This window comes from Ranitomeya imitator, chromosome 2 (assembly GCF_032444005.1).
Source record: "Ranitomeya imitator isolate aRanImi1 chromosome 2, aRanImi1.pri, whole genome shotgun sequence".
Lineage (NCBI taxonomy): Eukaryota > Metazoa > Chordata > Amphibia > Anura > Dendrobatidae > Ranitomeya > Ranitomeya imitator.
In genome coordinates, this window is record NC_091283.1 from 298422814 (window position 1) to 298435196 (window position 12383).

Here is a 12383-nt window from a genome sequence, read left to right on the forward strand (position 1 = left end):
TCTTTTATTCTATAAACGTCTGACAACATGTCTCAGAAATTCCAAGCAATACATTTTGTATTTTTTTTCTGACAAACAAAAATTGTTAAAATTACAAAAAAAAACCCAGATCTTTCAAACCTCAAATATTGCAAAGAAAACAAGTTCATAATCATTTGGAAACAACAATACTAATGTTTTAACTCAGGAAGAGTTCAGAAATCAATATTTTGTGGAATAACCATGATTTTTAATCACAGCTTTCAAGCGTCTTGGCATGATTTCCACCAGTCTTTCACACTGCTTCTGGTACACTAGTATAAGCAGTTCTTCTTTGATTGCTTGTGACTATCCATCATCCTCTTGATTACATTCCAGAGGTTTTCAACGAGGTTCAGGTCTGGAGATTGAGCTGCCTATGACAGGGTTTTGATGTGGTGGTCTCTTAATTGTTGCCAGAGCTGTAGTAGACGTCCGGTAACTGGTGATAATCCCCTCATGTGTGGGGTCTATTTGTCTCCAGAGAAATCACACGTTACATTCCACACATAACACTGTGTAGAAAAGGCGGCGCGGGGTAATTGTGCCAGTAGTGAGGGGAAATAATGGCGGAAATGTCACTGACTGAGGAGAAGATTCCATGTAGGGTCTTCACTCCGAATATCATTCACTGACACTGAGACCCCTGATCATGTGACCCCTGACTCCTCCCCTCCTGTGACCTCATCTCAGGTCCTGTGCGCACAGAACAGCCATATATGTGGAGAGGGCTCTGCAGGTGGAGGTAGGTGCTAGAGATTCCCCATCAGTGAGGGGGGGACATTAACCCCTTCAGCACGAAGACGCTTTTGGGGTCTCTGTGGGGTGTGAACAGTGACGTAACAGCTGTGGACAGAATGCGGCTTCGCTGGTTCCCAAGTCCACATTAGCCCCATTCAGACACCTGCAGGATGAGAGGACAGAAACCCAAAGAATTTCTCACACAAAGCGATTATTTCTCCCCTAGTTCCAGCACCATAATGTAGATACTAGTGATGAGTGAGCGCGCTCGGCACTTGATCGAGTATCGTGTGCTTTGGCGCTATGCTCAAGAACCCGCCCGTATGTTTCACGGCTGTTAGACGGCCAATAAACATAGTTTCATGGGTTGAATAACGACCTAGTTCCATCAAGTTCAACCTTTCTCCACCAATTGTTCATTTTGTCACTAATTTAACTATAACCCACAGTGATACTTGTACTGAGGAAATCATACAGCCATTTTTTAAATGCTGTTATAGTGTCTGCCGTCCTAGGTGCATTACTACATTTATCAAGATTAACCCCTTTACCCCCAAGGGTGGTTTGCACGTTATGGACCAGGCCAATTTTTACATTTCTGACCACTGTCTCTTTATGAGGTTATAACTCCGAAACGCTTCAACGGATCTTAGCGATTCTGAGATTGTTGTCTTGTAACATATTGTACTTCATGATAGTGCTAAAATTTCTTCGATATAACTTGCGTTTATTTGTGAAAAAAACGGAAATTTGGCGAAAATTTTGAAAATTTCACAATTTTCCAACTTTGAATTTTTATTCTGTTAAACCAGAGAGTTATGTGACACAATATAGTTAATAAATAACATTTCCCACATGTCTACTTTACATCAGCACAATTTTGGAAACAAACATTTTTTTTTCAAGGAAGTTATAAGGGTTAAAATTTGACCAGCAATTTCTCATTTTTACAACAAAATTTACAAATCCATTTTTTTAGGGACCACCTCACATTTGAAGTCATTTTGAGGGGTCTATATGGCAGAAAATACCCAAAAGTGACACCATTCTAAAAGCTGCACCCCTCAAGGTGCTCAAAACCACATTCAAGAAGTTTATTAACCCTTCAGGTGATTCACAGCAGCAGAAGCAACATGGAAGGAAAAAATTAACATTTTACTTTTTAGTCACAAAAATGATCTTTCAGCAATAATCTTTTTAATTTCCCAAGGGTAAAAAGAGAAAATGGACCTCAAAAGTTGTTGTCCAATTTATCCTGAGTACGCTGATACCCCACATGTGAGGGGGAACCACTTTTTGGGCGCATGGCAGGGCTCAGAAGGAAAGGAGCGCCGTTTGACTTTTTCAAGCTAAATTTGGCTGGAATTGAGATCGTACGCCATGTCGCGTTTGGCGACCCCCTGATGTGCCTAAGCAGTGGAAACCCCCCACAAGTGACCCCATTTTGGAAACTAGACCCCCTAAGGAACTTATCTAGATGTGTCATGAGCACTTTTATCCCCCAAGTGCTTCTCGAAAGTTTATAACGCCCGGGCGTGAAAAAAAAAATTCCTATTTTTTCCACAAACATGATCGTTTAGTCCCCAATTTTTTATTTTCTCAAGGGTAAAAGGAGAAATTGGACCCCAAAAGATGTTGTCCAATTTGTCCTGAGTACGCTGATACCCCATATGTGAGGGGGGACCACTGTTTGGGCGCATGGCAGGGCTCAGAAGGAAAGGAGCGCCGTTTGACTTTTTCAAGCTAAATTTGGCTGGAATTGAGATCGGACGCCATGTCGCGTTTGGCGACCCCCTGATGTGCCTAAACAGTGGAAACCCCCCACAAGTGACCCCATTTTGGAAACTAGACCCCCTAAGGAACTTATCTAGATGTGTCATGAGCACTTCCGCTAGCCCTAACATTACACTAGCGCCAGGGTCTGGCTAGTAATGACGGACAAACAGCAATCCTTGCAGTATATCCAGCAGCTGGAGGGTAGGTTGGCGGCTCTCGAGAGCTCAACCTCAGCTGTGGATGTTACCGCAGTTGCTGTACAGGCTGCTAGCGTGGCTGCAGCAACCTTGTCCATTGCCACCCCTGTTCCGACATTATCTCGCCTCCCGCTGCCAGAAAATTTTTCTGGTGATAGCAAATTTTGTAGGGGATTCGTGAGTCAGTGCTCTATTCACCTCAAGCTCCTGGCTGCACGTTTTCCCACAGAGCGGGCTAAGGTGGGATTTATAGTGTCTCTCTTGTTGGACAGGGCGTTGGAATGGGCTACGCCGCTGTGGGAGCGTGGCGATCATGTGGTGCAGAGTGCTCCGCTGTTTCTGAGCACTCTGAAACAGGTCTTTTTAGGACCTCAAGTCACCCATGATACTGCGCTCCAACTGCTGGCATTAACTCAGGGTGAGTCCTTGGTCAGTCATTTTGCCGTCCAATTCCGTATTAGCTTCTGAGCTGGACTGGTCGGATAAAGCCCTTATCCCCATATTTTGGAGGGGCCTGGCTGATCACGTTAAGGACGCTCTGGCCACTAGGGAGATTCCTGCCACACTGGAGGAGTTAATAACTGTCTCCACTCGAATTGACCTCCGTTTTAACGAGCGGAGGTTAGAGCGAGCCCAGTGTAGGCAGAGGTTTCGGCTGGCTCCTACCTTCGCCAAACCTCTGGAATCTCCGGTCCTGGTTCCTGAGTCACATGAGGCCATGGAAGTGTCACAAGCGGGATCTAAGTCCCGGACCGCTTGTGCACTCAAGGTCTGTCATGTTTGCCAGCAGTCAGGACATCTAGCCACCAGATGTCCTCAGCGGTCGAGGAAACGTCAGCGTCTAGTGGTAGTAGGTGGAGGTACACTAGACACGGCGACGTTTGCCTCTAAATTGTCCTTTAAGGGGACAATTATTATAGGCTCATTCTCCCACTCGGTAGAGCTCTGCGTGGATTCTGGGTTGGAGGGCAATTTTATGTCTTCTGCCTTCGCCCAACGTCACGCAATACCCCTGGTTATGTTAGCTCAACCAGTAACGGTACGAGTGGTGAATGGGTCGACACTGCCCTCACAGATAACACACCAGACCATCCCTTTTACTCTGTCCATGTCGCCATCTCATCAGGAGATTATATCTCTGCTCGTCATTCCTGAGGGAATTGATGAGGTCCTGTTGGGAATACCTTGGCTACGGTACCACTCTCCTCATATCGAGTGGTCCTCTGGCAGAATTCTGGGATGGGGCGAATCTTGTGGGGGTAGGTGTCAGAGGGAGTGCGTTCAGGTTGCTACTACAGAGGTACCCGCAGATCTATCCTCTCTCCCCAAGCAGTATTGGTCTTATGCAGACGTGTTCTCCAAAAAAGCGGCAGAGATCCTTCCGCCCCATCGCCCCTATGACTGTCCTATTGATCTCTTGCCTGGTGCTGAGCCTCCCCGGGGTCGAGTCTATCCGTTATCTCTCCCGGAGACGGAGGCAATGTCACAGTACATCCAGGAAAATCTGGCAAGAGGATTCATTAGGAAGTCAGTGTCACCTGCTGGGGCAGGGTTCTTCTTCGTGCAGAAGAAGAATGGGGAATTGCGTCCATGCATAGACTACAGGGGTCTTAACGCCATCACCGTTAAGAATAAGTATCCTTTGCCCTTGATATCTGAGCTCTTCGATAGGCTTCGGGGAGCAAGGGTATTTACTAAATTAGATCTGCGGGGTGCTTACAACCTGATTCGCATCCGTGAGGGGACGAATGGAAGACGGCTTTTAACACCAGGGATGGGCACTATGAATATCTGGTGATGCCCTTCGGGCTCTGTAATGCCCCAGCCGTTTTCCAAGACTTTGTGAACGACATCTTCCGGGATATGCTTTCCACCTCGGCCGTAGTCTATCTGGATGATATTCTCATCTACTCTCCAGATATTGACTCCCACCGGAGAGATGTTTGCAAAGTCTTCGACCTCCTGCGGGCAAACTCCCTCTACGCCAAGTTGGAGAAGTGTATGTTCGAGCAGGAGTCCTTACCTTTCCTAGGCTACATCATCTCTGCCCAGGGATTGGCTATGGATCCTGCCAAACTACAGGCTGTGATGGACTGGCAGGAACCCCATTCTCTTAAAGCGGTGCAGTGCTTTATGGGGTTCATTAATTATTATCGCCAGTTCATTCCGCACTTCTCAACTTTGGTAGCTCCCTTGGTTGCCCTCACCAAGAAGGGGGCAAATCCCAAATTGTGGTCTGAGGAGGTCTCCAAGGCCTTTAACTCCATAAAGTCACACTTCGCTAGCGCTCCCATCCTACATCGCCCCGATGTTGATAATCCATTTATCATGGAGGTGGATGCCTCTTCTGTTGGTGCTGGAGCAGTCCTCTTCCAAAAGGATGCTCAAGGTCGGAAGCATCCTTGCTTCTTCTTTTCTAAGACCTTCTCACCAGCAGAGAGGAATTATTCCATTGGGGACAGGGAGTTGCTAGCCATGAAGTTGGCTTTCTCGGAGTGGAGACATCTCTTGGAGGGAGCATGTTTTCCCTTCCAAGTCTTCACAGACCATAAAAATTTGGTGTACCTGCAGACAGCCCAGCGGTTGAATTCTCGCCAGGCCAGATGGTCCTTATTCTTCTCCCGGTTTCATTTCACCCTCCATTTTCTTTCTGGGGAGAAGAACATTCGGGCCGATGCTCTCTCTCGCTCCGTTGTGTCATCTGCGGAGGAGGAAGAGGAGCCTCGGCTTATTGTCCCCACCGAGAGCTTGAGAACTGTGGCCCCGGTTTTGCTAGAGTCTGTGCCTCCGGGCAAGACTTTTGTACCATCCAGTTTGCGACCAGAGGTTCTCTCTTGGGCACGCTCGATCAGGGTGGGTGGACATTTTGGTTCCAAAAGGACATCTGAGTTACTGGCGAGCAGCGTCGGACTGGAGCACCTTGGGCCCACCAGAGAAAATCATTCTTGGGGCCCACTATGTAGCTACATAGAAATAGATACAAGACCACCAATTGTGCGGTAAAAAGCGCTAATATCAGGGTATAATATAAGGTAGTTCACGTCTTAATAATGTAGCAAGGGTTGGGGTAGCCCCCTCACAGAATATAATGTAGCCCCCTCATAAAATATAATGCAGTCCCCTCTCATAGAATATAATGCAGCACCCCACAAAATATAATGCAACCCTCTCAGGTATGACGCAGTCCCCACCATAGAATATAATGTAGCACCCCATAGGGTATAATGCAGCCCCCCCATATAGTATAATGCCACCCACCACAGAATATAATGTAGTCCCGAGAGAATGCAGTTCCACCACAGAATATAATGCAGCCCCCCCATAGAGTATACTGTAGCCCCCTCATATAGTATGATGTAGCCCCCATAATATTATGTAGTACCTTGAGTATAATGCAGTCCCCCCACAGAATATAATGTAGCCCCCCAGGGCCATATTTAGAGTTTCTGCTGCCCTAGGCACTTTTAGTGCTGCCTCCCCCTTTGGTGAGTATGACACTATCGGCATAGACTTTGGCAAGAATCGCTGTTGTGAAAGTCGCCTTTTGCAGCAAATCCTACAGTTTTTCTGCATCTGCCGCGTAACGGATTACTTACGGCAACACTGCGTTCGGCCTCATTCATTCCCTATGGGATTTGCGGCACTTGCCGTGATCTGGCAAATGTGGTACCATACCTCCCAACTTTTGAAGAAGGGAAGGAGGTATAACGTTTGCGGCGCGCGTAGTGCGCCGCGGCAAATTTTAGGCCACGCCTCTGACCAGACCCATTTTACAACTAGTCACACCCATATCCATGTCCCAACCGCAGCCGTTTAGCACTGCTGATCACACTCTTTGCTTATAATTATTGTATATTAAACAAAAATATGGCCACACAGTGCTCCATACTGTATAATGGCCACACATGATGCTCAATACTGTATAACGGCCACCACACATGATGCTCCATACTGTATAATGGCCACACACAGTTCTTCATACTGTATAATGGCCACACATGATGCTCCATAGTGTATAATGGCCACACATTGCTCCATACTGTATAATGGCCAGACAGTGCTCCATACTGTATAATTATCCCACATAATGCTCAATACTGTATAATGGCCACAAATGATGCTCCATACTGTATAACGGCCACACATGATGCTCCATACTGTATTATGTCCATTGGCCACACATGATGCTCCATACTGTATAACGGCCACACATGATGCTCCATACTGTATTATGTCCATTGGCCACACATGATGCTCCATACTGTATAACGGCCACACATGATGCTCCATACTGTATTATGTCCATTGGCCACACATGATGCTCCATACTGTATAACGGCCACACATGATGCTGAATACTGTATAATGACCCCCCTCCTGTATGTATGGCTCATCTCCCTCCTATCCAATATACATAGCTCATATTACCCCCCCCCTGTATGCATGGCTTATATTCCCCCTGCATGGCTCATATACCCCCCTGTATGGCTTATATTCCCCCCTGTATGGCTTATATTCCCCCCTGTATGGCTTATATTCCCCCCTGTATGGCTCATATTCCCCCCTGTATGGCTTATATTCCCCCCTGTATGGCTTATATTCCCCCCTGTATGGCTCATATTCCCCCGTATGCATGGCTTATATTCCCCCCTGCATGGCTTATATTCCCCCCTGTATGGCTCATATTCCCCCGTATGCATGGCTTATATTCCCCCCTGCATGGCTTATATTCCCCCCTGTATGGCTTATATTCCCCCGTGTATGGCTTATATTCCCCCCTGTATGGCTTATATTCCCCCCTGTATGGCTCATATTTCCCCCTGCATGGCGGCTTATCTCTCTGCACCAGCACCCGCTCCTGCTCCTGCTCGGCGCGCCGGCTTATGTCCTCCATCCCCTCCGTCCCCCCCGTCCCTCATACTCACCTGTTCCACTGCACGGCCGTGCCGACATCCCTCGCGCTCTGTCCCGACTCCAGGTGGCGGCGCCGGCGCAGCAGCTTCTTCCTGCTTGAGCGGTCATGTGACACCGTTCATTAAGATCATGAATATGCGCATATTCATGATCTTAATGAGCGGTGTCACGTGACCGCTCGTTCAGGACGAGCTGCAGTGCAGACGCCGAGACCATCGCTGGAACAGGGTGAGTATTCAAGGCGGGCGGCGGGGGGGGCCCTGGAGCGGGAAGGGGGTGCCCTGGAGCGGGCGGGGGCCCTGGAGCAGTGGGGGCCCTGCCAGTAGGTGTCAGTGCCAGGGCCCACCGGAGGATCCTCCGGTTCCCCGGTGGGCCAGTCCGAGCCTGCTGGCGAGGACATACTGGTGGCCGCATATGGCTCGTGATGTCGCAGAATATGTTCGGGCGTGTGTCTCTTGCGCCAAGAACAAGTCCCCTCGGCAACGGCCAACTGGTTTGCTTTACCCTCTGCCGGTGGCGGACAGGCCCTGGGAGATGGTCGGGATGGACTTTGTGGTGGGCTTACCCAAGTCTCGTAACTGCACCATTATCTGGGTGATCACCGACCATTTTTCCAAAATGGTGCACTTGGTGCCTCTTCCACGGCTACCTTCTGCACGGGCGTTGGCTGTCTTGTTCATCAAACATATCTTTCGCCTACACGGTATGCCAGACAAAATTGTTAGTGACCGGGGTCCTCAGTTTGCGTCTCGATTCTGGAGAGAGCTTTGTCGTCTACTCAGTATTGAGTTGAATCTTTCTTCGGCATATCATCCCGAGACGAATGGGTTGGTAGAGAGGGCCAACCAGACCTTGGTCACATATTTACGACATTTTGTTACTGCCAGGCAGGATGACTGGGCATCCTTGCTACCGTGGGCAGAGTTTGCGCTTAACAACGCCGTAGCCGACTCCACCGGTCAGACTCCATTCCTCCTAAATTACGGCCAGCATCCGCGTGTCCCTGTGCCCATGCCTGTGTCTTCTGCTGACTCCAGGGTGGCAGACTGGGCTGTGGAGGCACGGGACATTTGGGACCGCACTCAGGATGCCATTCGGGCCTCCAAGGAGAGAATGAGGTCCTCCGCAGATGCTCATCGGCGTCCCGCTCCGACCTTTGCTCCTGGCGACTTAGTGTGGCTCTCCGCCCGTAACATCAGGCTGCGTGTTGAGTCCACTAAGTTTGCACCTCGCTACTTGGGTCCCTTCAAGATCCTTGAACAGGTTAACCCTGTGGTCTACCGTCTGGCCCTTCCTCCACGCTTGGGTATCACCGACACCTTTCATGTGTCCCTCTTGAAACCCGTATACATGTCCCGGTTTTCCAAAGTCATCTGCCGGGACATCGGGTTCGTCTACGGACGATTACGAGGTGAACACTATTTTGGGGTGCAAGGTGGTACGTGGCAAAAAGTTCTATCTGGTGGATTGGAAGGGTTATGGCCCAGAGGACAGGTACTGGGAGCCTGCTGAAAACATTCGGGCCCCACAGCTCATTGCTGCCTTCGAGCGTAGCGAGGCCCAAGGAGGGGGGGGGTCCTGTTAGGTGTCGAGTTCCCGCTTTTGCACAAGGGGAATCTTGAGCCATCTCCGCTGCGGTCTCCCATTCTTCTCCAGCCGCAGTGGAGTCTGCTCAGCAGAGACGTCGGTCCCAGCGTCTTGCTCAGTCTCACTCTGTACAAAGCGTTACTGCTGCTTTTCCTGCTTCTGCCATTGAAGTCAGTGTTGGGCAGCGGCGAGCAGATGCTTTTGGGGCTAAGTCCTGCTTTTCTCTTTCTGAGCATGCCCAGGGCAAGATCTCCCATTGGAGATCGAGGGTCACATGCTCAGGTACTGCAGCACATCCCATTGGTCCTCCAGGAAGGTCCTGAAAGGGCAAAACTTTGGTAGCAGCTTCCCATTGGTCCTTTATTGGAAGGTCCTGAATGTGCTGCAACTATATAAGCTGCACATGACCGCACGGCCATGCGCTAGTGTACATTTGTAAATGTGTGTGTGTTGTGAGTGAAAGTCGCTCTTTAAATAACCCTCCCTATTGGATGACTGTTCGCGGAAGGTGTATGTTTGCTATCTAGCGCCCGACTTAGCCATCAGCACGTAAACATACAATACAGCGTCTTATTGCTGTGACCGCCAGTGCGGCGCCTTGTGCTTTCACAGCGCTTTCCTGACCCAAGCCTGGGTGGTTAGTGGCATTCGCCAGTGCGGCACTGCATGCACTCTCGTGCTTCTATTGCTGTCACTCTGACACCTCAGTAGCGGTGTCGAGCGCATGAGGTCTATGTACTCAAATCCTGTGTCTTGGGATTGAGTTCTGAGACTCGTTGCTTGCGCTCTTGGTGCGGTATCACGGCCCTGTGATGTAACAGGGTTCGCTTCCTTCACACAGGGTGAGGTTAGCCCATGTGTGTATTCACTTTGTACCGCCATATAGTCCGTCATTACTTGGCAGCAGGTTCCATCTCTGCACGGTGGACCCCGGGCTGCGAACGCACCATACTCTATCTGTCTTATTATTTGGTGCGTTCCGCTAGCCCTAACAGGTTGAGCGACTTTTGTTTTTATAGGATCGGGTCGGATTTCACGAAACCCGACTTTTTCAAAAGTCGGGTCGAGTGAAATCGGCCGATCCTATAGAAAAGTCGGGGTCGGCCGAAACACAAAACCCAATGCAGTGCATTGGGTTTCTAATGGTTCCCAGGGTCTGAAGGAGAGGAAACTCTCCTTCGGGCCCTGGGATCCATATTAATGTGTAAAATAAAGAATCAAAATAAAAAATATTGAAATACTTACCCTCGGACGCGCCCTGGTTGTAACCGGGAGCCTTCCTTCCTAAGAATGAGCGCCTGAAGGGCCTTCGATGACGTCGCGGCTTGTGATTGGTCGCGTGAGCGGTCACATGGGCGTCACGCGACCAATCACAAGCCGCGACGTCATCTAAGGTCCTTCAAGCACTGATTCTTAGGAAGGAAGGCTGCGGGTTAGAACCAGGGCACGTCCGAGGATGAGTATATTCCTAATAGGTATATACTCATCCTCGGACGCGCCCTGGTTCTAACCCGCAGCCTTCCTTCCTAAGAATCAGCGCCTGAAGGACCTTAGATGACGTCGCGGCTTGTGATTGGTCGCGTGACGCCCATGTGACCGCTCACGCGACCAATCACAAGCCGCTACGTCACCGAAGGCCCTTCAGGCGCTCATTCTTAGGAAGGAAGGCTCCCGGTTACAACCAGGGCGCGTCCGAGGGTAAGTATTTCAATATTTTTTATTTTGATTCTTTATTTTACACATTAATATGAATTCCGATACCGATTCCCGATATCTTAAACATATCGGGAATCGGTATCGGAATTCCGATTCCAGTTCAGAAGATCGCCGACCTCATGGCCGACCCCACACAGGGGTCGGGTCGGGTTTCATGAAACCCGACTTTGCCAAAAGTCGGCGACTTTTGAATCTGGCCAACCCATTTTGCTCAACCCTAATAATAAATCTTTGTTTCCTGTCATTTAGCCAATTCCTTACCCATCTGCATATAGTTCCCCCAGTCCTTGCTTCTGTAGCTTCAGTATAAGGCTGTTATGTGGTACAGAATCAAATGTCTTTGCAAAGTCCAGATAAATCACATCATTACCAACATCCAGATTTGCACTCACCTCCTCATAGAAATACAACATGTTAGTTAGACAAGACTTATCCTTCATGAGTCCATGCTGGTTGTCAGCTATATTATTCTCTGCAATATATCTCTGCAGATCATCTCTTATGATGCCCTAAACATTTTTGCACACTATTGATGTCAGACTTACCAGACGGTAGTTACCTGGATCCACCTTCTTACCTTAAATATCGGTACCACATCAGCCATCCTCCAATGTTCAAATTGCACAGACACATGAGTACTTCTTTTTGTGTTGGCCACAGAACTTCTATAAGAAACCAAGGTGGTTTCTTCAGAGTGGTCTTCAGTGGAAATCTGTTCCTTGCATATCACATAATTGTGCAGGACAAAACACGCTTTCACCACCTCGTCAACAGTGTCAGTCTTCAAGTTTATATATGTCAGTAGAACTCTCCATTTGGTGGTCAAAATCCCAAAAGCGCACTGCACCATTCTCCCCGCACATGTGAGGCGGTAGTTAAAAATTCTTTTAGTTTGGGTTAATCCACGGCTGGAGTAGGGTTTCAATGCGGTGAGTCAAAAGACGTGAGCACAGCTAATAGGGGGCACGGGCAGGTTCCCAAACCATATGCATATAGATATAAAGAACCTGGCACTCAACTTGAATTAAACTTGAGGTTTTTTATTCCGTAGTATGAAAAAAAGTTTCGGCCTAGTGTGGCCTTTGTCAGTTACTACAATATTGCAAAAACAATAGATACTGTACATCTGTAAGTACATATAATGTGAAACCAAAAATAATAACAGAAAAAGAAAATCAGAAAAACAAAGGTATATACAAAGAATCATAAGGTCATGATATATCAGTAATAGACACACCAATAGGGAGCCACTTAGTATACCTAGACCCCCCTGATAGTGAATAGAGTACAGAGAGAAGTAGCGCTGGTCATACCGTACTGAAGGATGACTGAGAATAACCTCAGTATGTGTGATAGATCCGTGGGTTATCACTAAAAGAGAGAGAGAGACCCGCTATGTAAACTATATTAACTATATAGTGTAAGGATATAATG

The 12383-nt window shown here is 48.4% G+C and overlaps 1 protein-coding gene across 1 annotated transcript in view; it reads left to right on the forward strand.

Annotated features, from left to right (window-relative positions):
- The first annotated feature begins 710 nt into the window (after positions 1-710).
- LOC138663325 (zinc finger protein 605-like) overlaps positions 711-12383 on the forward strand; it is a 44966-nt gene continuing 33293 nt past the window's right edge. Inside the window, exon 1 of the mRNA XM_069749504.1 lies at positions 711-763. The gene's annotated coding sequence lies outside the window, so the exon portion shown is untranslated. The remainder of the gene's footprint in view (positions 764-12383) is intronic.